This window comes from Halichoerus grypus, chromosome 1 (genome assembly GCF_964656455.1).
Source record: "Halichoerus grypus chromosome 1, mHalGry1.hap1.1, whole genome shotgun sequence".
Classification (NCBI taxonomy): domain Eukaryota; kingdom Metazoa; phylum Chordata; class Mammalia; order Carnivora; family Phocidae; genus Halichoerus; species Halichoerus grypus.
In genome coordinates this window covers 66998809-67023788 of record NC_135712.1, presented here as the reverse complement: position 1 = coordinate 67023788, position 24980 = coordinate 66998809, and the positions used below count along the sequence as shown (strand labels likewise).

The following is a 24980-nucleotide window of genomic DNA, read 5'->3' as shown; positions in this document are numbered from 1 at the left end:
TCGGGGCTGGCCGGTGAAGCGCCGGCCGCGGCAGGTCCTCGCCAACCCCCTCCTCCTTTTCGCTCCCGCTCCCTCCCTCTCTCCCCTCGCTCCCAACTCCTCCCCCCCCCGCCTCTCCCCCCCGCCCCCCTTCAGCTCCCTCCGTCTCCTCCTCCCAGCTCTCACCCGCGCTCCGGGTCGGGAGCTAGTTGGAGCGCGGGGACCGCTGCCAGAGCCCAGCTCCGCGGAGCCGGGCGGGTCGGCCGCGCGTCCAGCGGCTGCTGGAGGAGCCCGAGCGCAGCGGGCGCGGGCCCGGGTCGGGACTGCACGGGAGCGCCGAGCCCAGAGCCGGGGCCGTTCCAGCGCTGCCGCCCCATTCCCAGACGGGCCGCCAGCCTTCCTGGTTCGCCTCCGCCGCTTCGTGCCACCGGGAGCCGGGAGCCGCCGAGAGCCGGTCACCTGTGCCCGCAGCCCGGAGGTGAGTCCCCGGAGCCCCGGGCGTTTCCCCTACGCGGGCTGGGGCTGCAAGTTGCAAACTTCAGCAACTCGGGTGGCCAGAGGGGTAGGGGCCCCGAGGCGCCAGCAAGTTGGAACCAGGTGGGGGAGGCTGCGGGCGGGAGGAGAAGGGGGGTCCCTGTGCTTCCTCGCCCTCCGCGCGGCCGCTTTCCCGCCGCCCGCCTGCTCCGGGTCCCCGCTGTGCGGGGCCCTCGCGGGGCCGCGGCCAGTGCGTCTGGGCTGCAGCCCTGATGGGGACCCGCGGCCCGGGCCTGGAGGAGGGGACGGACGAATGAAAGGCTGAGAGAGCGCGGGGCAGAGGAGACTGGCGCCGAGGTGGAGGCTCCCGGAGGGCCGACGAGGAAACCGGGTGGAAGGAGAGTGCGGGCGGCAGGGCGCGTGGGAACGCGTGGCCCGCTCGGAGTGTGAAATCTCAAGCTCGCGGGCGTCCCCGCTCCGCCGCCGCCTGCGGGGTCCCCACCCGGATTCTTCTCAGACCCCCTGCCCTGGCAGGGCCCCGCGGAGCCCAAACTCTACCCTGCCAGGCCCCAGACGCAGCGGCCCGGGAGCCCCGCGCTCCCGCCTCGGCCAGTGGAGAGGGGTGCGGCGGCGGGAAAGGGGGACGCGGACGGCGATTTCCTGATTTATTTTTCTCATGGTAATTTGTCTTTGTGGTTGGGGCTGCTCATTCACTTTCTGCTCACGTCGTGCGGGAGATCCAGCGCGGAGGGAGGGAGCGGGGGGCGCTCGGGCACAGGCACAGGGAGGGATGGAGACAGGAGAGGGGATCCGGGACCCGCGCGGGGCGGGAGCCGAGAGGGAAGTGGCGGTAGGACGCGCTGAGGAAGAAGGCGAGGCTGAGGCGACCCGGCCGAGCGAAGCGTCGAGCCAGCGGCACAGGGGGGACAGAGCCGGCTCCTTTGCCTGCCGCAAACTTTAAACGACGAGGAGGAGCCACCTGAAGCGCCGTTCTTGCCTCCTCCCCATTCCCCGGTGCCCAGTCCTCGGGTCATCCCGCCCGCCCCGCCGCCCCGAGCTGGAGTGGGCCCCGAGTTGGATAGGGACTGGTAGCCGCCGGTGTCTGCCCCCACCCCTGCGATCCCCTCCAGGCTTCCCGCGGTGGGGATGAGAGCAGCCTGAGCTGGGAAGGGCAGCCCACCCTCGGGATGCACTCCTAACCGGCCCTGGGCCCGAGCAAACGCAACTGGGCTTGGAGGCTTGGAAGCTTGCCTGTGTCTAGACCCCACCACGATCTTACCTTTTCTGCCTCCAATTCTCATCTTTGTCCTTCAGCCCCTAGCAATTCCAATCTCCTTCCACATTTCTCAGGCTCCCCGCTTCCCATTCTCCCCAGCCTCCCACTTCGGCCTCATTCTGCTCTGAAGGCAGAGGCGCCTCTCCCAAGCGCCCTCCATGCCCGCCTCTACGTCCTCCCCACCCCCACTTTCCCTCATCTTTTAGCCCATTCTTTACCATCACTTAACCCCCCCCCATTTCTTGTTGACATTTAAAAGTGACCTCTCACCTTTTCTGAGTCTGAATAGGTGACCTTGAGGAAGGGCCAGGGGGGATCTTGAGCCTGAGAACTGGACCTCACAACTAGGAAAAGGGGGACAGATTAAGAAACATATTGGGAGAAACCGCCAGTATCCTGCCCCAGTGCAGACTCCCAACAGAGGACGAAGGGGGAGAAAATATCAAAGAGAGAGGGAGTTTGCCACTTGGTCACCCAGAAGACAGGATTGTTTTGGGAGACCTGCTCAGCAGGAAGGGCTGCCTCTCCCTGTGCTAGGTTAGGAAAAGTGTGTGTGTGGGGGGGGGGCAACAACTACCAGCACCAGTGTGGGAGGGGGTGGCAGATCTTCCATCGCTTTTCTCTTTCCAGGGATTAAGTGCCAGAGCCTTTCTCCTCCAGCATTATCATCACTTGGACATCAAACACTTTTTAAGTACCTACTGTGTGCAGTACACCAGGCTAGGTGGCCATAGATACAAAGAGGTACAGGGCTGAGCTCATGCCCAGAGAGGCTCCTAAATTCACCAGTTTGATCCAAAGAAGACATTTGTGTATTTGTTTGGGGAGGGAGAATGTGAATGGGGAAACTCACAGGCAGTACAAAACAGCAAGGAGTTGGTACCACATGGTGACCTAGGGCTTAGGACAGGATTGTTTGAAGAAAGCTCCATGACTCAGGTGGGGCTGAGAGCTGGGCTTGTTGACTCTGCCTCCCTCCCCACCAGCTGTCTGTATCAGGAGGGTGGGAGAAGAGAAGAGAAGGTCAGGAAGGGGCTCCTTTTCCACTTCTAGAGCCGGACCAGGAAGACAGAGAGGCTAAGAGGTCCACCCTAGCTCTGTGGATTGACCTCCCATTCAGGACTGGTGCAATCACAGAAGCTTTTTTTTTTTTTTTTTTGCAGAAGCTTTTCTGTCTTGGTGTACCCTTCCTGGCTTGTTTGAAAGCCCTTCTGTTACGTCTTATTGAGGCTTGAACCTGGAAGAGGGCTTGGAGATTGTCCATGGCCGGAGGGGTGGGGGTGGGGGGTCACAAACTGCGATGCCTACAGAGGGCAGGCAGGTAACAGTGTGCTGATCAGGCAGTTAGAATGGCTGGACAACTGTATGCTCAAAGTCAAATGGCCCAAATAAAATGGCCTAAACAAAACCAATGTGCCGCCCTTGAGCAGCCTCATCCCCTATATTTATAGATCAAGAAATTAAGATCCTAAGAAGCATTATCTCTTTGTGTGTATGTGTTATCATGTCTCCCAGTACCTTGGGGATTGGTTGGAACACCCCACAGCCTGGTCCTACCTCTGATCTGCTAGACTCCCAGCTCGCTCTCATCCTCAGGGCCCATTAGGATTCTTCTATGATGACTTCTCTAGATGATGAATTCCTTGAGGTCAGGGTGTCATCTGTCTTATATAAATCTGAGGATTTCACATCCTCTGATACAAGATTCCAGATGCAGAGCCAGAACTGGAACTCAGGTCTCTTTCCTCTCCCTTCCCAGCACCCCAGGAACCCAGTGAGTGTAAGCCAGCTTTGTTCTTTACAAGAGAGGAAGAAAATCCAACCATGACTTTTTGCTTCCCCTAAAGTAGTAGGACCTTATTCAGGGGTTAGATAAGAAAAGTCTAGAAGCTCACATAGGATGTTCAGGGATCCCAAGGAATATCCAGAAAGTCCTGAGCCCTGAGTGTGGGTCTTAAAAGGGGAAGAGGAGTCCCAGCAAGGGGGAGAGGGATGGCAGACATTTATGGAAGATTAGCCTAGCAAGGCTGAAGATTGGTAGGTAGAGTGCGTACAGGGTGATGGGAGGAAGATGCTGTTGGGTGCAATTATTTTGAACATTGATCATGACACTCTTGTTTGTAATCTTGGTAACCCTCCTATATCCTTTGGGGAAATTCAACAAGGTAGCAATTCAGATCACTACTGTATAATCAACCAGTTTACTACTTTCAATCAGCACTGAGGTGATAGAATGGGCACAGAGGGCAAAGGACAGTTATCTGATTAGAAGTGCATGCTACCAGGTAAGCCTTAAATGACACTGGGCTGAGCCCCATGCCTCCAGCTGCCAGATGTTCCCTGAGATCCTCAAGTGTTAGCTTTGTTATTGCCTAGGTGCAAGGTAGATGAGACCAACAGTGGCAGTAAGCTCACATGTTCACCATTTACTAAGCACCTACTGTATGCCGGGCACTGTGCTGGAAGCTATGGATATGATGGTAAACAAGACATATCTCTGATCTGAATGGAGGTAAATTGGTATGACTAGGAGAACATGATTACTAGCATTGCCTCAACTTCTGTGATGGAATTTACTGTGAGGGTTTTTTTTTTTCTTTCCCTCTGAGTTCGTCTGGGGATCTGACAGCTAATGTGGAGTTGTCCAAAGGACTTGGAGTCCAGGGTTTGTGGGGAGGGCTGACAGGGCTAGGATGCCACCCCCTCAGATCTTCCCTCAGTTCCTCAGATTTCTCACTCATCGAGTGGGGCTGATTACCTACCTTGTATCTGTGGCGTACACAGAGGCAAAGCCAGGTACTTGAAGATCTGGGGATGAGAACTGTTGGGAGGGAGTGTTGGTGTTTTAATTCTTCAGGGTCTGAACCCCACTGGGTCCTGGGACCATCCTTTGCCTCATCCAGTCGCCTAGATCATTATTGTCTTCATTGACGTGTGTGTGTGTGTGTGTGTGTGTGTGTGTGTGTGTGTTGGAACTAGGTACTTCCAATGAATGTGTTTCCTTCACATTTGGATCTTTGCATTTGAGTTTAGCCACCACTAAGTTGGTCTTAAATCTATGATAAAGCTTAACTAGCTTGGTCTTAAATATATGAAAAGAAGCCAAAGCAGGTGGCTTGACTAATGGAGTTTCATTGAATTGCCAAATTGAGCCCTTCTTTTACAGCTTCTGTGAACAGCTGTAACACCTGGATTTCACAGGGCTCTAGTGTTGTGAAACTCCCTTTCTCTGACTTTCCATTTGATAACATGTGCCTTAGCTAAAGAGATGGCTCAATGATGGGTAATCTGGAAGGGGATCTTTGCATATGCCGTTCTCTGTCTTAGATGGAGGATTCTCCCCCAAGACTTTCTTTTTGAAAAAATTTCGCTTATAACAGGCTTGAATGCTAGAAAGTAGCAGGGAAAAATTCCAGCTGGGAGCAGAGTTCTGAAAAGGAAGCAGGGTGCTGAACGTTCTGTGGCTCTGCCATGTCACTTTCCCTCCCTTCTGCTGTAGTGTTTTGCTTTAGTGAGCATAAGAGATGAAACCAAACCTTGCAGAATGCACTCTTTAATCCTGATATTAGTCAGGGTCTCACCAATGAGAAATTACTACACTTGATAGCTTCAAAATGGAAGGAAAAAAGAAGAAGAAGAAGAAAAAGAAGAAGAAGAAGACGAAGAAGAAGAAGGTGATTTCCTATCCAATTTGCTTCTGGGCACAGTGGGGAAAACAGGAGGAGTACCCCTGGGATGGAGACCAGGCTCGGGAGAGTTTGACCTTGAGCACACTTCCCAGCAGATGGGCTGTTCATCCTCCTCCACTCTGACCTGAAACAGGAGGACAAGGATTCTGTTGGCCTGTTCCTGAGCAAATGAAAGCTTTAAAGACAAGGCTGTGTGTGCTGAGTTGTGCCATGACACTGCCCTCATTGATCTGCGTTTAATAAGGATGACTTAATCAGACTTGCACCTGGAACTCGTTTGAATTTGAAGCCTTGTCGATATTATCAGAATATCTTTGCATTTGAACCAAGAACGGCTCTGGCTGGCCTCTTCTGTGATAAGGAAGTGTTGGTGCTGGAGGATGGCTGGGGACCATCTGCTCTGTCAGTCCCCTGAGGACTAAACTGGAGCAGGTAGGTTTAAATTCCCAAAGGAGGAGGCTGGGTTAGAAATGAGGGAGTCTGCCCCCCTTGAGCATTTCGGCCAGACCTCCATTCCCCATCTGTGAAAATGAGGTGGTCAGATGAACCCTGAGACTTTCTGGCCCTCGAGGTCAGCAGTCTTGAATGGAGACTACAGTTACTTCTCGATTTTCCAGGAAAATCTCTTTTTTGTGGTTCACTTGTGGAGAGTGTTTAGTCTAAGACCAGTTTCTAGTTCCCTCCAGACCCACTGCTGGTAAGCCACCTGACGGCCAGAATCTTCAGAGAGCGCATTCTCCTTTTAGCCTCTGCCTAAGCCAAACATCATTTGGAAGGTAAATCTGCTGCATATTAGGTATATGCGTGTGTGTGTGTGTGTGTGTGTGTGTGTAAATATACTCACACCTGTGCATGTATAAACATAGATGCAGCGCATGGCAAAGCTGTCTTATCATTTGATCGTCTGGCATTTTGGATTATCGGCAGCTCCGTTCATCTGCCAGAGTTGATGTAAGGCTGTCCCTAGAGAGACAATTTCAAGGAAATGGCTGGTGGGGTAGCAATTTAGATCTAACCCTACCTGCTAACCCCGCTGTTCCACCTGAACCCTAACTCCCTCCATACTGCCCTAGTCATTGTCCTGAAGGGCCCCCAGGAGCTCCCCTTCAAGGAGTACAAAAGAGCTTGCAGTTGGCTCTTAATTATTCAGGGATGGATGGATCCAGTGTGTAAAGCACCCGATCCAAGTCTGTTCTTTCCCTTCTTTTGGTGCCTGGGGTAACTCTATACCTGTAGTGAGAAGCTGGGGGGAGATCTTATCATTTAATACAAACTTCTGTTTCTAGCAGCTTGTTCTCTCTGCTCCTCTTCCCTCAAGGCGCCCAGGGGAAACCAGGAGCCCTCTGAGAGAGCTCATCCACCTAGAACAGACTGCCTTTAAGGTCTACACATCGCTCTGTTGACCAGGATGTGTTTCTGCCCCAAAGCAGGACAGAGAAGGAAAATACCACTAGACTAAGTCCAGCTTCTCAAGAATCAGGTCCCTATAGGTGTCCTGGGATCCTGGTTTTCTTCCCTTCTCCCGTTTGTAGAGCCACCTGTACTTGGAATTTATGGAGTCAGCTGGTCACCTGGGCCCCCTTAGGAGTCTCCGGGGAGAGCAGTATCCTTGTGGCAAAAACTCCCAAATGGCCCAGCTCCAAGGAGCACTTCTGTGACTGCCCCTCCAGGCTGAGGGGCATTTTCCTGCCTAGACCAGGTACCTCGGGGCCACCTGCTCCCCCTTTCAGCATCTCTCTAGCTTGCAGAGTGAGTCTCTCTGGACATACAGGGCCCAGTCTGGAGAGCAAGGCTCCAATGACCTCTGTATTTAGGTAACAGTAGCCTGGCCCAGCTCAACTCTAAGTCATGATTTCTATTAGAATCACCTGGAGAGCTTTGAAAACCTATAGATGACCAGCCCCATCCTAGACCTTAATTAAGTCAGAGTCCCTGAGGATGAAGCCTGAGCAACTGATTTTTTTTTTTTTTTTTTTTGAGCTTCTAATATGTAGCCGTGGTTGAGAGCCACTGACCTAAATCTTCTTTCCTAGGCTCCCCCTGGCTTCACGCCAGTGGCATGCAGAATCTCTTTGCCCTCAGCCCTTCAAAGAGCCAGGTCCTTTCTAGTAGTTACCAGCTACAGCTCCTGGCATTCAGATCATAGCTACTGTTTGTGTTCCTGTGTTCTGAATTTAATGACTTTCTATTATAAGCTGATTGTGGGAGCACCCTTCTACTGTAACTTCTTTGTGGTCATTTCTTCTTAAAAAGCATTTATAAAAGTAATGCGTATTCCTTCAACATTGCTGCTTATTTCCTTCTAGATATGTATGTAACAAAATTGCGATTGTACTCTCTGTGTTGCTTTGTAACCAGCCTTTTCCATTTAATAACATATTGTGATAATTTTCCCATGTCTGAAGTATTCTTCTCAAATGGGCTTTCTTTTTTTTTTTAATTTTTTTTATTAACATATAATGTATTATTTGTTTCAGGGGTACAGGTCTGTGATTCATCAGTCTTACACAATTCACAGTGCTCACCATAGTACTTACCCTCCCCAATGTCCATCACCCAGCCACCCCATCCCTCCCACCCCCCTCCACTCCAGCAACCCTCAGTTTGTTTCCTGAGATTAAGAGTCTCTTATGGTTTGTCTCCCTCTCTGGTTTCGTCTTGTTTCATCAAATGGGCTTTCTAATAGCCGCCCACATTCCATCCATCTAATGGTTGTGCCGTAATACATTTAATGAATCCTCGTGGGTTGGACATCTAGGTTGTAAACCATTTTTTTTTTTTACTATTATAAATAATGCTGCAGTGAACATCTTTGTATGTAAATCTTTGCGCCTATTGATGATTATTTTCTCAGAACAGATTTCTAGAAGTGGAATATTTATGCTTTTTTTTTTAACATGGACCACCTAGACAATTTTTGACTGACTTCCAATCACAATAAAAATTTTTCATATTCAGAGCTGAAAAAACAAACTTTTCATTGAACTCCTCTGAGGCTTTAAGCTGGCTGCTTCACCCCACTTGACCTGAAGGTCAGAATCCTTGTCCTAGCCTAGTGCCTCGGCTCCACCTCCAGGTCTGTTCCACAAATTACTGCTTCCCCCCTCCAGGTGAGCTCCAAGTCTCTCCTGCTCCTAAACACCTCCTCCCCCCCACCCCACCCCAGCTTCTTTAGTTTCTTCTTTCACCTGCTTGGCTTTTTCCTCTTCACATCTCCAGCCCAGGAACTATCAGCATTCCGAGCCTTCATGCTATTGTTCCATAATAACAGTTATTATTTATTGAGCTGTTACTATGCACCAGGCAGTCTGTTAAACTTTGTATACCCATTCTCTCTTTAATACTCATGGGCCTTATGTGCGTGTATTCCACACGAAGAAACTGAAACCTTGAGAGAGAAAATAATTTGCCCAAGGTCACCCAGTTAAAATGTAGCAGAGCTGGGATTTAAACCAGATTGTCTGATTTCAGAGCCTAGCCTCTTAACTATGTATATTTTGTATGCTTTGAATGTCTGTATATGTAGGCACACTTTGTTCCATCCTTGGCTTATGGTATCAATACGTTGTTCACAGATGCTCTGTCAGCATCCTATGGACATAAGACTGTGCCTTTCTCCAGCAGAAGAGCAATTCTCTCATTGGAGTGGCAGGAGAGTGGCTATTCCTTAAGACCCCCTTTTCCTTTTCACTTCCTTGATTCTGTCTTCACCCCTTCCTTCAGGTACCCTGTGCCAGAAAACATTTCTTCCTTCCTCACTGACCAGCTGCCAAGATCCCAGCATGCCTTGCAGCTTAGCAGGTCCAAGTTTGACATACCCATCCCTATTGCAACTTCCCCACCCAGGCAGAAGAATTTGGATGCTCCTTGCCCAGTATGGCTTATAAAGCTGTCAGGGAGGCATGCTATAGTAATGATTGGGGGATAGGCTGTCTGACTTCTGTTGGATGTCAAATACTGTTTAAAGTGGAGGCGTGGATACATTTTTGTATTCTTGCCTCTTTAACATCGCCATTGCCCAACAGATAGAGAAATAGCAACCAAAACTATCCTTCTGATTTGGTTCTAACCAAGAGCTTGGTGGTGATGTGACGGTGCTTGGATGAAAGACACCACATCAGCCATGTGTTAATAACAGCCAGGGAAAGAAATGACGTGTCCACAGACCTTCCCTAGAATCTAGGAAGTCTGATTTTAGGAAGTCTGATCTTATGATTAGGGATTCCAAAAGGGAAGATGGTATATGGCAGGTGAGATTTGAAAAATGAAGCTTTGCATTTTTATCCATGAGTTAGATGACACTGGAGTAAGTGAGCTTATCAAATTTGTTGATGACAAGGCTGTGATGGGCAGCTCCTATAAAAGACAGAATAAATATTCAAAATGATCTCAACAGACTGGAATGCTGGGTTTAAACCAACAAGATGAAATTTAACAGGGGCAGATGGAAAGTCACATTTAGATTGCACAAATTAATTGCTCAAGTTCATGAGGGGGATGGGGGTGGGAGCAGACTTGATTTGGCTGCAGATCCTGAGGAAAAGATCTGAGGGGTTTAATTGTGCACAGGCTTTATAGGAACCGGCAGGGTGATGGGCTTGCTCAAAACAATACCATCTTCAATGGCACGAAGAGAAGTGCAGGGACCAGATTGGGTTCTCTCCGGTCATTATGTCTTCATCTCTGGACATGGATTTTAGAGGGGACCCAGACCAACTCCAGTGTGCTCTGTGGAGGGCAGCCAGCAACAGGAGGGGTTTGAGAAATGCAGCCACAGAAGGTCTGGTGAAGGGAACTCATCCACTTAAGAGAAGGGAGAAAGCCCTGGGGGTCATGGTGGCTGACTGCCGAAGAGGCAGGACTTCCTATAGTAGAGAACTCAGCTCATCCGCCTGGGAGAACCGGAAGACTCCAGAATGGAAAGTACAAGAAGATGGATTTTTTCAGAATGAGCATCTCCCCATCCAGATGGGCTGTGGTGAAGCAGCACCAGCTGTCAGTCTTGCTGCCCAGGATGCTGTTGGGGGACTCCCGTACTGGAGACAGATGATTGACCTGGCAGTGAACCTCTATCTCTGTGTGGCTCTGAGTCTGGAGGACACCTGCTCCCTTTCCTGATTGCTCCAGAGCAGTTGTTCTCAAAGTGACGTTCCTGACCAGCAGCATCAGCACCTCCTGGCACCTGTAGGAATGCAAGAGTTCTTGGGCTGAACCCCAGACCTACTGACTCAGTGATTCTCAGGCCGGCGCCCAGCAACCTGCCCTTGAACAAGTACCACAGGCCATTTTGATACTTGCTGAGGTTTGAGACACTACTTTAGACCACATAGGCTCTTCTTTCTGTTGCTGGGTGCTTGTGGCACTTCTACAACCCATAACACTTTACTGGGGAAGTAGTGTGGAAACTTGGGAGGAATGTGCGCTTCGGGATGAGACAGACTTGAGTTCAAACCCAGCCCAACTGGTTTTTGTTCGTGGGTTTTATATGAGTTCCTTTCCCTCTCTGAGCCTCCTTTTTGTACTGTAAAATGAGGGAGGACTAGTTTAAGGGAGGATTAAGTGAAGTAGTGTAACTCTTGTAGATAGATTATGCTCACTGTTAGTGTCACGTTGTCCTGGGAAGGGTCTTATTAGCATAGGAGTTGCTCAAAGGGAGGCCTGGGTGAAGCCTCCTTTGTATCCCCTCAGCCCCCACCAGCAGGGCACTCCCTCAGGGTAGGAGTTCGTTAACTCTGGGGCTGCCAGTTTCCTCCCTCCCTGGACAATGGAGAGCCAGGGCCATTTTCCTTCCCATCCCTATTCAGGACCCCATCCTTGTGAGCATGAACAGGTTCCTCCTTCCAGTGGCCTGGGTCTTGCCAACCCTGATCTTCTGAGGGGTGTGTGTCTAGCGTGCAGTTTGACCCGCCCAAGCCATCGATGAGGGCCCGAACAGCCCTCAGTAGCCTCTAACTTTACATGAGTAAGGAGCCTGAGGTGCTGGGGTCAGCCAGGCTAGGGAATGTGAGTGGGTCCTTCTTGGAGCTGGAAGGTGCCAAGGTCACCTCTATAAGTCCCTCCTGAGCAGTCAGCGGGTAGAATCTTCAGTCCTTCTTACCCACAAGGTACCCATTCCATTTTTGGTCAACAACGTCTCATAGAAAGTTCTTACATTCCTGTGAAGTCTGTGTCTCTCCCTGTGGGCTCCGTCTCTTCCCATATGGCTGTTCTGGGTGAACACAGTCACTTCCATGCCACAGCTCTTCAAGCTTTGGAGACCAGTTGCCTTCCCCACTTCCATTAGTGCTCCTCTGACTTGTCTCTTCATCCCTGGGCACAGAACTCTGAACGTCCTCCCACTTGTCTTAAATTGCGGTCACCAGGACCAAGTCTGGTCTTCCAGGTGAGGCCCGGCCAGCACGCGCACATCACTGCAGGTGGCACAGCTTCTGTTCACGCGGGCCTCAGTTCTGCCCTGGCGATTCTTGGCAGCCGCGCGGCCCTGCTGACTTTTACTGAGCTTGCAGCCCACCATTCCCCTCAGGTCTCTTTATCGTAATCTGTAACTCCGCCCCATCTCCCAATTGTGTCTTTGTGCTGCACTAGTTTGCTAGGGCTGCCATAACAAAGTACCACAAACTGGGTTACTCCAACAACAGAAGTGTATTGTCTCATAGTCTTGGAGACAAGAAGCTCGAGACCAAGGCGTTGGCAGGGTTGGTTCCTTCTGAGGGCTATGAGGGAGAATGTTCCCGAGCTTCTGGTGGTTTCTTGACAGTCCTTGCTGTCCTTGATTTATAGAAGCACCCCCTAATCTTAGCCTTTATCATTGCATGCTGTTCTCCCTCTACACCTGTCTGCCTCCAAATTCCCCCTTTCGTAAGGACACCAGTCAAATTGGTTTAGGGGTCCACCCTACTCCAGTATGACCTCATCTTAACTAATTACATCAGCAACGACCCTATTTCCAAATAAGGTCATATTCTGAGGTCCTGGGGATTGAAACTTGAACGTGTGAGTTTTAGAGGGACACAGTTCAACCCATAACAGTGGTGTCGCCTTTTTGGTCTTAGGTTTGGGACTCTGTATTTCTCCTAATTCGTTTCATCTTGTCTAAGTTCGGTCCATCTCTCTAGCTGATTAAAATCTTTCAGATTCTGGGGGTGTCTGGCTGGCTCAGTTGGTGGAACACGCAACTCTTGATCTGAGGGTCATGAGTTTGAGCCCCACGTTGGGTGTAGAGATTGCTAAAAAATAAAATCTTAAAAAAATTTTCAGATTCTGTCTCTGACAGCCAATATACCTGCTAGTAGCTCCCACCTTCAGATGCTTCCCGTCTATTGACGCAAGGAACTGCTAGGATCTCGAATGCAGTGGGATAATTCAGAGCCCTGCATGCACCTGGATGCTTCTGTCCAAGGGGACTTGATCCATTGGCAAGAACCCATGGGCATGACGGTGCAGCCAGCTCCGTGTCCTACTAATATTCCCACCGTTTAGCTTCCTTTCTCTAGCTTATATGCAACCATTTCATGACGAGATTGTCAGATGGTTTTAAGATCAAGTCTCCCGGCAAACCCCATTTCCCTCCTCTACCAGCCTGGTGACCCTGTCAAAAGAGAAGATGAGCTTTGGCCAACAGGACTTTATTACTGAACACACACTGCCTGCCCGTGATCTCAGCCGCCTTTCCCAAGGGCCCACCACCCCTCATTTATAGTCTTTGCAGGAATTTTTCTCAGGTAGCACATTGAGTTCCCTCTGTGTGGTTTGCAAAAACCACCCCAGACCCCTTTCTGGAAGTGAGGGCTGCGTAGCCTGCCCGAGGCCTCCCAGCGCCCCTCGTGCTTGCCAGGATCCTGGCAGGTTTCCTGCGAGATCCCCACAGCCTCTCTCAGCCCCATCTGCGTGTACCCCGGCTGTGTGGCTGGGCCAAGTGGCTCCAACGCAGGTGGAGCACCTAAAGTTTTTACAGTCTGTGCCCCAGCCTCCAGCCCGGGCCTCCTGCACCCGGGGCTCCCCTCACTCTTTCCTTTCCGTGGAATCCCACGCCCTGATGGGGAAGACAGAAGCGAAGCTGGAGGAAGAGCTGAAGGCCCACCAGAGAAGTCCCCAGACCTGCGGACACCAGATTAGTTCCCTGCAGCCTCCTTTCCCCTTCCAGCTTTCTCTTTCCCCAATTCCTCTCCCATCCTGTAGTCTCTCCTTCTCTTTGACTCCTTGAGGGTAAGACATAAGTGAAGGTGAGACGGGTGCGTCAGGAGCTGGGCAAGCACCGGGCTGGACTGGGGCAGGGGAGAGCGGCCGGACGTGGAAGGCCTCAGACACTTTGCTGAGGAGTCTCATGTGGAAGGCAGGCGGGAGCCCCACAGTAGGGCTTGAATTCTGCCTCTACCATTTACTGGTAGAGTGACTTTGCGCAGATGATTTCTCCTCTCTGAGGCTCAGTTTCCTCATCTGTAAGGTGGCCATAATACCTGCTTCTGAGGGCGATTGTGGGGACCGAATTAAATGAGCTCCTTTTAGTAAAGCAGGATGTCTGGAAAAGTACCTGGGGACTAAGGGTACCAAGCATACCTGCCCTTCTGCAGAGTGGACTGGGGAGCTGGAGGTGGATGTGGGGGGGCAGAGGGAGGCCCGTGGGGAGGCTGGGGAGGAGGTGAGGCCACAGACTGGGTCCAGCATCGGGGTGAGGGCCTCGACTGCCATGAGGCCATGGGAATGGAGAAGAAGGAGTTAGTCTGAGAGAAAGGGGAAGGAAGAAGCCCTAGGATTCTGAGCAATTTGTGGAAGAGGATGTGGGTGTTAAGAGGATTTCTCAGAGATTACTGAGAGCTTAAGTTGTGCCAGGCCATTTAAAAAGCTATTTTCTGTATTTTAGCTCACAAAGGCCCTAAGAGTAGGTATGACTTTATTACCCCCATTTTACAGATGGGGGGACTAAGATATGGCGATATTGGATAACTATTAAGCCAATCCAGGCCTCCAGCCCAGAGGGACCTGCTACCTCCCAGCTCGCACTCTCCTCCATCCGACAGACATCCTTTTCCATTCCCCATCCCCCTTCATCCACCACATTGCCCCCATCCCTGGCTGGATCCTGTAGGATCCTCACTCCGTCTCCTCTTCATGGTTGTGGGGTGGGACGCAAGGCCCTGCCCTTCTCTAAGGACACTTCTCAGGGCACCTTCCCTGAAGCCCTAACTCACATCACTGTCAGTTCTCCCCATTCCCCCTGTCGATCTGTAGAAGGATAGATTTAAGTTGGACTACAGGGAGCACTTCCCAAGTATGAACTGCAAGAGAAATTAAAACAGCTAGTTGAAGGCAACTCTGGCATGACTTGGCTGGAGATCTTCAGGGCTGAGGTGGAGGGGTGGAAGAGGGAGAGGATGTGGAGAGCTGGTGTGGCTCCTGCATCCTGGACCTCTGGGAGGATGGCTCTGGAAGCAGGAGGAGCAGCGGTGAGGTGTTCCTCTTGGCAAGATGGCTGCCACTCGTAATTAACCCGTGGCTTTAATTACACTTCACAGCCTGGTCCTGCTGAGAGAGAGGATTGCTCTGAGATTGTCACACTGAGCTAAATGTCAGAAGCAGTTTCCACTTCAAACTCCTCTCCTGGAGAGGGCAGGGCCTGGGAGAATGGCTTTGCATGGGCCCCAGCCTGAGGGGATAGGAATGGGGGCATGCCTGTGACTGTTGCCTGCCCTGTCCTGCCCTGGTCACCTGTCTGGGGCAACCTCCCTGACTGTGACTTAGACTTCTGCTGGCAGTTTGGTTTGGTGCTGCGGCCTCATCCAGGGGCTCTGATAGCGGGAAACAGGGAGCCGGGCAGAAAGGAGCCCACAGACAACGGCACAGGTAGCCCTAGGGGTGGATGAATGCCTCCAGCCCCAGGGATTAACTGTGGTGGGATCTGCTTTGTATTCTCAAATAACAACCACTATGTGTGGGAACCTACCGTGGGCCAGTCTCAATTAAGTCTTCCTGGAGGGCTCTAATGGAGGGATTTAGCTCCTGGTTTACACAGGACAGAAAGACCTCAGGGAGGTAAAGAAACTTACCTAACATCCCACAACTCTATAGAAGTGAGGTGCAGAAAGGATTTGAACCCAGGCCCCAGTGAACCCAGAACAAGTGCTCTTTCTACCTAACCCACTAGCTGGTCGCCTCTCTCCGTAGCAGGCTCCTGTAGATCCTGGAGATCATTTCATAGACAGACCAGGGAAATGCACTTGGTGGTGGAGGGGAGATAGGAAACTAGGGGGTTCAGGCATTTGGGGTATGCAGTGTTCTCTGCTGCAATGTTGTGGGAAGCCTGGGGCTCTGGATTTCTCTGGGCCTTTCTGGGTCCTGAGGAGGTAATGGGGAAGCTTTATAGTAAGCCATCCTACTCTCCCATAGCACAGCCGTGGTCTCCCTCCCCTTGATACTCTCTCTTTCTCTCTCTCTCCCCCACCCAATCCCCAGCCCCATCCTGGTTCTCAGGCTGTCCCTCTCCTGTGACCTCCCTGGGGCAGCTACCTCGATGCCCTCCTGAGCCCTCTAGTGACCACTCCCAGGCCTGCACCTCTGCCAAGAGCCAATGTCCTGGGCACTTTCTGAGCCTGCAGGGTAGAACCCTTGGCCCTGACTCACAGGCTGTGTATGTGTGCATATATTCGGGTAGGGCGCTCATTTCACAGAGGACTGAGGTAGAGTCTGCTGCCCTACGGAGGCCCCATCTCCCCTCCCAATCAGAATTCATATTCCTATTGTTCTTGGGCAAAGCTCCAGATTCCATCTGCTGTCATCCCAGATGTCCCACAGTGTCCTATGCTGGACCTGCACAACCCTGAGCTTGCTCATGTGTGACAAGGAAGGCTAGACCGGGGGGACGATGTCTTGGATGTTCAATCAATGTGCGTGACATTCTGCTCTCTAAATTACCAGGGGACTATCCCAAGAGTTGTTCCCTCATCTTATGAATGGGGAAACTGAGGCTCTGGTAGTTAAGTAACTGGTCCCAGGTCATACTGACTGATTCCCTCTGTTTCCTCGTAGCCCTGACAAAGGAGGGCTTGCAAGAGAAAGGGGCTCAGCAGCCCAGAGAGGGGCTTACTACCCACCCGCCTTTTCAGCATATTCACCAATGGCTTTTGGGCCTGCTCACTGGAGGCTAGGCTCCCAGGACAGAGCACCAAAGCTTTACACCCAGATATTCAACCCAAACCACACCCCATATTTGTCTTAGAGATTTGGGGTGGTGAGGCTGGAAGGGGGGTTTGGAGAGGCTCGCATCTCAGAAGCACTAGTAGAAATCAAACTCCACTCACCACAGGTCTCAGATGATCTTTCTGTGTTAAGAAGACCCATTTTGTGGGTCTGACACAAGCTGGCGCCCTTTATGAGGGTGTGAAGGTCAGTGGAAGGGAGGCTGGGCTTCAGACGCTGGGTGGTCTGTGTGCATGGCCCATCCATCCTTGCAGGCACTGAAGAAACTGATGCTTCTCCTGTTGGGTTTGCCCTGATGGTACTGTGCCAAAATTCTTCCTGGTTCTAAACTCAAAACCTTCTGCAGTGTTTACACTGTGGGTAAAAATGTTTGCAGGGAACCGGAGAACCGCAGGGTTTGGAAGGATCTGGGATAACATCTAGTGCAGGCAGCAAGAGCTGGGATGTGGAGGTTGTAGTGGGTCTGGAATTTCGGCCACGCCAGTCTGTGAACTTGGCTTCCCAGCCGAGCCAGTCCTCCTCATTGAGCGACAATGGACATCGATGAAAGATGGGCTCCTCTGGGTGTGGGGAGATCACAGTCGTTCTCAGGGTTTGTTTGTTGTTTTTTTTATTTTTTAAAGATTTTTTATTTATTTATTTGAGAGAGAGTGAGAGAGAGAGAGAGAGAGAGCACAAGCAGGGGGGAGGGGCAGAGAGAGAGAAGCAGTTTTCCCGCTGAGCAGGGAGCCCGACATGGGACTCGATCCCAGGACCCCAGGGTCATGACCTGAACCGAAGGCAGATGTCAACCAACTGAGCCACCCCAGGCACCCCGTTCTCAGGGTTTTGAAGAGACAACCTTCTAGAGTTCTCATTATCTGGTGATGATATTTCCATTTCAAAGTGAGAGGTGGGAAACCAGGGATACCTGGCCTCGGTCGGGTGGGGAGGTTGAGATGTGAGGAAATGGCAGCATCTCTGTGTCAGGATTCCTGCAGCCTCACCACCCCACGTGTGAGCCCACATGCAGCAGAGAAGAGCCAGGGTGGGAAAGAGAAGGTGGAGGCTGGCAGGGGTGCCCAGGATCGAGCTGGGCACCCTGGAGTTGCCTGCTTGGTCCTCTGGGCTGTGACAGCTCTCCCCGCAGCACAACACAGGGACCTTCTTTGGGTTCACAGACTTGAGCCCTTGACCTGCCCTATCAGCCTCTCCAGTTCCACCTTGGCAGAGCTGTCCAATAACGAGGCTTGTGGACTTGAGCAGCCATCACGCACCAGGACTGTGCTGGGTGCTGGCGAGAGGGGGTGAATAAAGCACAGCTCTTGCCTTCCAGAGGGTAACAGTTCCGGGGGAGGCAGGAAGCCCGTTAGCCCCACTGCAGTCTGCGGAGTCGCTGGCCTTGCCTGCCCTGCCTGCGGGGCTACATGCCTAGGAACTGCCCGGGCCACTCACTGGCTCCGTAGAGTCTCAGGTAATTCACCTTCACCTGCTCTGGGCAAAATGATGTAGGAGGATATTGACAAAACCCATGATTTAATGGAGTGCTTCACTGTTGTCGAAGAGCATCCACATCCTTAGTTCCTTCTCCCAACAACCACAACTTCCCTTTCCTGAACTCTATGCCAGACATTGTTCTAATTGCTTTGTACATTATCTCATTTAATTCTTATGCTGATAACAAACAATTCTGAGTTTGGTACTCTTACACTCATTTTAGAAATGAAGAGAGGCGCCTGGAGGGCACTGTCGGTTGAGCATCCCACTCTTGGTTTTGGCTCAGGTCCTGATCTCAGGGTTGTGGGATCGAGCCCCTCATCAGGCTCCACACTCAGTGCGGAGTCTGTTTGGGATTGTATCTCTCCCTGTGCCCCTCCTGCTCGTGCTTTCTCTCTTTCTCTCTAAAATAAATAAATAAATCTTGAAAAGAAAGGAAGGAAGGGAGAGAGGGAAGGAGGGAGGGAGGGAGGGAAGTAAAAGATTCTCCAGGAAGAATATGTCCCAGTCACACATGTACTAAGAGGCAGTTTCAGATCCTTGTTTCCAATTCCAAACTCTGTGCTGTGTCCCATCACACCACATAGTATCTGCTCTCAGGGGACTCATGCCAGGCTCTGGTGAGCCCTGGTGTTCTGGACTTGCTGAGGGCTCCCTGCCCCACACCCAGCAGAGCTAGCCATCTTGGCTACTTGCTCCATTCCTTAAACCCTGCCTGCTCCTCTCTAGATCTGTTTAGAATTGGACTTGGAAGATGCCCACCCACAGTGCCCATAGTTATCCGCAGTGCCTCTCCCTTCCCTGGGCATCTAGGACACTCAGCAGGGGTGCTGTTCCTTTTCATTCCTCCAGCACACTGGAGTGCTTAAAAAAGGCAACAATAAAACTCAGACGGAGTTTCAGAAAGAGAGGGACAGGATGCTTCTGGATGTTTCAGAAAGAGAGGGACAGGATGCGTCTTTTCCACCTTTGAGGTCAAAGTTGTGGGGGGAAAGAGCCCAAACCATTCCCTTCTTGCTCTGGGTTGTCCTGGCACTGGCCAGGGTGGCCATTTGAGGAGGGGGGACTGTTACTGCCCACTTGCCATGCCATGCCATGCTCTGGTGGGGAAGGGCAAATCTGAGCTGGTAGCATTTCCCTGGGGCCCTGGCCCCTCATCCTTTGTCGTGTCCATTTTGAAAAGGGATGTATGCTTTAATAGTTCTCTTACCTGGCAGCACAGTGGAATCATCAGGGTGTTGGGGGCTGAGGGGTGGGGGTTGGTTTAAAACTAATGAAGCCCAGAACCCACCATCAAAGAGGGATTCCCTCGGCCCCGGCGGGGGAGGGGGGGCTGTGCATTGGTCTAATTTTCAGGGCTCCCCAAGTGAATCTCAGGGACAGTCAGGGAGAGAAACTCTGGGGCACCTCTTTCTGCCTTGCCCTCAGCCCTTGGTGCTGCCCCTACTGCCTGAGAACCTGTGATGGTCTCCCTGATGTGAGCTCCGTCTCCCAGGGCAGGGAGAGAGCCCCGTTTGTCTTCGTGTCCCTTTGTCCAGCCCAATGCCTGGCACCGAAGCCTCAATCAGTGTGTGTTGGGTTGTTAATGAAAGCTGAAGCAGAAAACATCATGGCCGCCCCCTCCCTTTCTCTTTCTTTCAAAGCATGGAATGGGGCATGTTCTCAAAAACAGGGTCCTTGATTTTATATTTCCAGTGTGGGGTGAGGAGTAGGGTCCTGAACCCCTGCAGGAGTTCAAGGTCACTGGTGAGTGTCTGTGGCTGGAAACAGAGCAGGGGACATGGGCAGGGTCCTTTACGGAGCAGCTATGAAACTGCATTCTCTCATATTTTATCTCTCTGTCTCTCATACATGGTTAGAATTGTGAATGGAGGTGGTAAATCTCTAAACACAGGGGTGGGGTTGGGCTGACGTGCAAGGGCTGAGGGGACAAATTTTGTCTCTAGGTTTTTACCTGATGTATGCGTGGCTCCCTCCCTCATCCCACAGGGGAAGCTTGTTGAAACCTGCAAAGATAAGGAAGACCCTTCCCTCAATCCCCAGTCTCTCTCTTTACAGACACCCCACTGGGTGTTCTTCTCCTCAGTGAAGTGAGGAAATGGAAAAGAGAGTAGGAGTCTCAGCCTGCTCCCCACACTGAGAACCCCTCCCAGAGAGGAGAGAATGGAGTGTGGGTGTGTGGGTAGGAGTCTGGGTACAAACTCCCTTTCATCTCCAGCTGAAATGCTGCGCCTTCATTTCCTGCCAGCCCTGCCACGGGCCCACGGGCTCACATCTTCTGCGGCCTCATTGAAGACTGGGTGGCATTGATGCAGCGGGCCACGCTCGGGAAGCTCAGGTTTCTCTGCCCCACAGCCTGAGCCACATCAAAGGCCCACCTGCAGTCCGGCAGGCAGCCCCCTCCCACAGCCCTAGGCAGCTGCAGGCCCACCCCCTCCAGCCAAAGGCCCCGCCTCCTGCCCCAGCCCCTGAACCCAGGGCCCAGGGGAGAACCCTGTCCAACAGGTCCACATCCTACCCGCTACTCGGATGGCCATGCCTCTCTCCTCCCATCTCCAAACAGTTTGCCCCTTCTCCACAGACGTGCACGTGCCTTGGCTGCTTCCTGGATTGCCTCTGCTTTGTGTCTCATCTGTCAGGTTTTCAGATGTGTGGTCTCTGCCTGCAACCTCCGTCCCTCCCTTCCCCCGTTCCCACCTTAGCCTCTCACACTCCGGTAGCCACTGTCCCTTTCCCTGAGCGACTTTCTCGGAGGGCTTCCAGTGACTCAGCCCGGTGGCCATTTCTCAGCGCTCGGCCCCCTGGGATCCCCCACCTTGAACACTCTCCACAACCTCTTCTCAAAACCCCGTCCTGTGCACCCTGATGTTTATAGCAGCAATGTCCACAATAGCCAAACTATGGAAAGAGCCAAGGGGTCCATCGACAGATGAATGGATAAAGAAGATGTGGTATATATATACAATGGAATATTATGCAGCCATCAAAGGGAATGAACTCCTGCCATTTGCAATGATGTGGATGGAACTGGAGGGTATTATGCTGAGTGAAATAAGTCAATCAGAGAAAGACATGTATCATATGATCTCATTGATATGAGGAGTTCTTAATCTCAGGAAACAAACTGAGGGTTGCTGGAGTGGTGGGGGGTGGGAGGGATGGGGTGTCTGGGTGACAGACATTGGGGAGGGTATGTGCTGTGGTGAGCGCTGTGAATTGTGTAAGACTGGTGAATCACAGACCTGTACCTCTGAAACAAATAATACATTGTGTGTTAAAAATAAAAAAAAGAAGATAGTAGGAAGGGAGAAATGAAGGGGGGTAAATCGGTGGGGGAGACGAACCATGAGAGACTATGGACTCTGAGAAACAAACTGAGGGTTCTAGAGGGGAGGGGGGTGGGGGGATGGGTTAGCCTGGTGATGGGTATTAAAGAGGGCACGTACTGCATGGAGCACTGGGTGTTATACGCAAACAATGAATCATGGAACACTACATCAAAAACTAATGATGTATGGTGATTAACATAACATAATAAAATTAAAAAAAAAAAAAAGTCCTTCCCGGGGCTTCTTTCTGGCCGGCCTGCACACCTTGTCCTCCTGCTCTGCTCCCCAACAGCTTGGGACCAGCCCACCTGATGCAAGTGGCCCCTTCTCCTGGGCCCTGAGTGGTGGGACGCCTCAAAGAATCTTTTCACAAAGACCTGCTGTGCACCCCGCACCTGCACATGGCCCTTCGGGTGCTTGCGAGTGGGAAGCACTGATGAGAAGCCCTGCCCCACGTAGTTTGTCTTCTAAGCAGGAGACACAGAGAAAAAACCACAGTGAATCACGTAGTGTGTGAGAAGATGGTAAACATGTGATAGGATGTGGCGTGAACAACAGTTTGAACGCAGTCTCAAATAGACCGATACATGCATCCCCATGTATCCCTTACTTCGCTCCAGCAGTTGACAATACTTTGTCCATCTTGTTTCATCTATTCCACACCCCCCCCACCCCGCGCCAAACTTTTATTTATCCTGGCATATTTTAAAATAAATCCTGGGTTTCATGAAATCTTATCATGGAGACTTCAGTGTATATCTCACCTGGTTAAGATGTATTTACGTGGTACACAAACACGGTACCATTGTCACGCCCAACAAAATCAGCAGTGATTCTTCTGGAACTGTTTAACTCCGCCATGTCTGACAGTCTTGCCTTGCCAGGTGTTGGAAGCCCCTTGAAGACAAGGCAAAAGGCTCATTGCATGTCCTAGCAACCTCAGACTGTTGCCTAACAGGTCCACCCAGAGGTTATTTAATGCTCTAGGGGGAGGTACTTTTGCTTGACTTTCAATGTATTATTGATTGGGGGCCAGACTTTATGAAGTTAAATGTTAACATATAGGTTTTGATAAGATAACACAAATCTTTACCCAGCAGAGATGCAAATGATTTCTGTTCAGTGGAAGAGATAACCCCAAAGTTACGGGTTTTTTTTTTTGCCCTGTGGGTCATTAACCAGTTGTGTCTCGGCTTCACAAACTCATTTCTGTGTGCCTTCCCTGACTGATTGTACAAACCCCCGTTTTCAAATTCTCTTTGGAGCTAGCCTTACCATCCCTCATTAATGAGTTAAATTATAAATTACATTTATATGAGAGCATTTGGAAAACTATCCTTTGACAGCGGCTTATCCATTTTCTGCCTCTTTCCTTCGTTTAGTCTGCTGCTTGGCGTGGACTGGATGTGTTTGTGGAGCTGGATTTATACTTGACTCAGTCTCCTATTAAAAGGGAAGAATCGAGGTTTCAAGTTGAAAAGTGCTCAACAGATGTCAGGGAGCTGGGAGGTGAGGGTGGAGGTGGCTGGCGCGGGTCCTGTGCTCTACCTATCCTGGAGAGAGAGAGGAGGGTCAGGTGCTGTGGATGTGCGGCTCTCCAGAGCGCCCTTGTCCGCCCTCTGCTCATGGGAGCAAGGCCCTGTCCAGCTCTAACACGGAGTGGGGAGGAAGGAAGGGGGCAAGAACAAGATGCATCTATGTGCATGCGTGTGTTTACGTGTGGGTGTGGCAGGGATGTGCCCAAGACGGTGTGCTGGTTTGCCAGTTTGCCCCCACGCTCAGAGGGCGAGGGTCACGTTGTGGCAGTATTCTTCTATGTCCCCAAATTACTACCTTCTGATTCCTCATGCTTTTCTGAGTTGGGAGGGCGTTCTCCTTTACAGTGTATCCCACTTATGCTATTACGACTTAGGCCTGGGGATGCAAAGGAGGCAGGAATATTGACAATGAAGTGGAGATTGTAGTAGGAGGGATTGTATGTGGTGAAAAGCAGCTGCGCTTTTCATCTCCTAAGGGGTTGTGTTTCTTTTCGGAGAATGGGGGTGGTGGTGGTGGGGTAGGTGCGGGGAGCAGAGCTGATAGGGGTGGGGGGTAGGAATTGCCTGTGGGTTCCCAGGACTGGAGCCGCTCTGTGTGTAGAAATAATTCCTCCCTTTACTTAAGTTACCCTATTGTCATCCTGGCTCCCTCAGCCCCTGGAGTGCCTGTTCCTCCAGAAAACCAAAGCAACATGGAGTTAGGGGAAAGCTGTGCCCTCCAGGGCCCCACCCCAAGTTTCCAAGTCCCCCAGTTCCCAATCCCAGTGTTCCGTGTGGCACCAGCCAAGGCAAGCAAGCACCTTGGAAGGTTGGTAACAAAAAGGGGTTTTCCATTTAGCTTCAAGGTCGGATGTGTTCGCTATTTTATTTAAATTGGCATGGAAAAGCTTTAAAACATCTTTTTCTATTTCTATTTGGAGCTAGAGTAGCTTTTAAAAGCTACCTATTTAATCAGTGGTGGGGGAGCACCATTTGGGGGACATTGTTGGTCCTGGAGCCTGGAGGGTGATAGGAAAGAGGGGGCATTTCTTCTCTCCCCGACTTTCTTCATTTTCACTGTCCTGGCTTGGCAGGCACTCCCATCCTGCTTTATTGCCCTCTCCTCATTCAGTTCATGTACCACCCCCAGCCATTCCTCAGGAGACATTTGCCAACTCCAGACACTGGAGACACAAAGATGAATGAGACACTTTTCCCAGCTGGAGATGCTCTGAGCCCAGTGGACAGTGATCCTTCATGAGTGAACAGTGCTTTCTGGTTGACGGAGCACATTCACATCTGTTGTGGGTTTCAAGCCTCATGAGAATTGGGGAGATGAGCCAAGACAAGCATTATCCATCCCAGAAGAGGAAACTGAGGTTCAGAGAGGTTGCAGGCCATCTCCAAGGTCACACACATGGTGCTAAGTGGGCCCGGAACTGGAAGAGCCTTCGGGTAATGGCCAACCCCATAATCTCTGGCTGCACAGAGGCTGGTAACTAAAGGTCACAGGAGTTGGAGAGGTGGGGGCAGAGTGTCAGAGAAGCTGAGGGCTGGCCTGCAGGACATGGTGACTTCTGTCTGCAGTCACTTCTATCTGGCCTGGGACCCACGTCTCCCTGGCTGGAGAGTTTGAGGTCAGGACATCACGCTCTCCCTTTTCTGGAGAAAGGTAAAAAGTACATATCTCCCCTTCAGGCTAACCACCCTTTGGTCCCTGGAAGTCATGTTCTGGTGACCATGGAGTCCTGAGTCCCAGTTCCACCCCCACACTCAGCCAGTTGCAATGAGAGGGACTGGGCCTGGATATAACGTGAATAAGGTCTTAAAGAGTGAGATAGGATGGAGGTGGGGGGTGGTCAATTACAAAGGGAAACTGTGAGTAGAAACTGGGGTGGTGCCATTTGTGGTGACAAAGAATGTCCTTCCTGGCTGGGGAGGGCAGGGGGCTGTCAAGCTGTGGGGGTGGGGCCTGGCGGGGAAGACTGTGGGCAGGAAGAGATGGAGGAGGGGAGCAGCTGGGTCTAGGAAGTGGACTGGCTGTGAT

At 51.4% G+C, this 24980-nt stretch overlaps 1 protein-coding gene across 2 annotated transcripts in view; it reads left to right on the top strand.

The window, feature by feature from the left end:
• The first annotated feature begins 162 nt into the window (after positions 1–162).
• SEMA5B (semaphorin 5B) overlaps positions 163–24980 on the top strand; it is a 117803-nt gene continuing 92985 nt past the window's right edge. The window contains exon 1 of one of the 2 annotated variants that reach the window (XM_036107387.2): positions 163–457. The gene's annotated coding sequence lies outside the window, so the exon portion shown is untranslated. The remainder of the gene's footprint in view (positions 458–24980) is intronic. The other variant, XM_036107386.2, reaches the window with a different exon arrangement.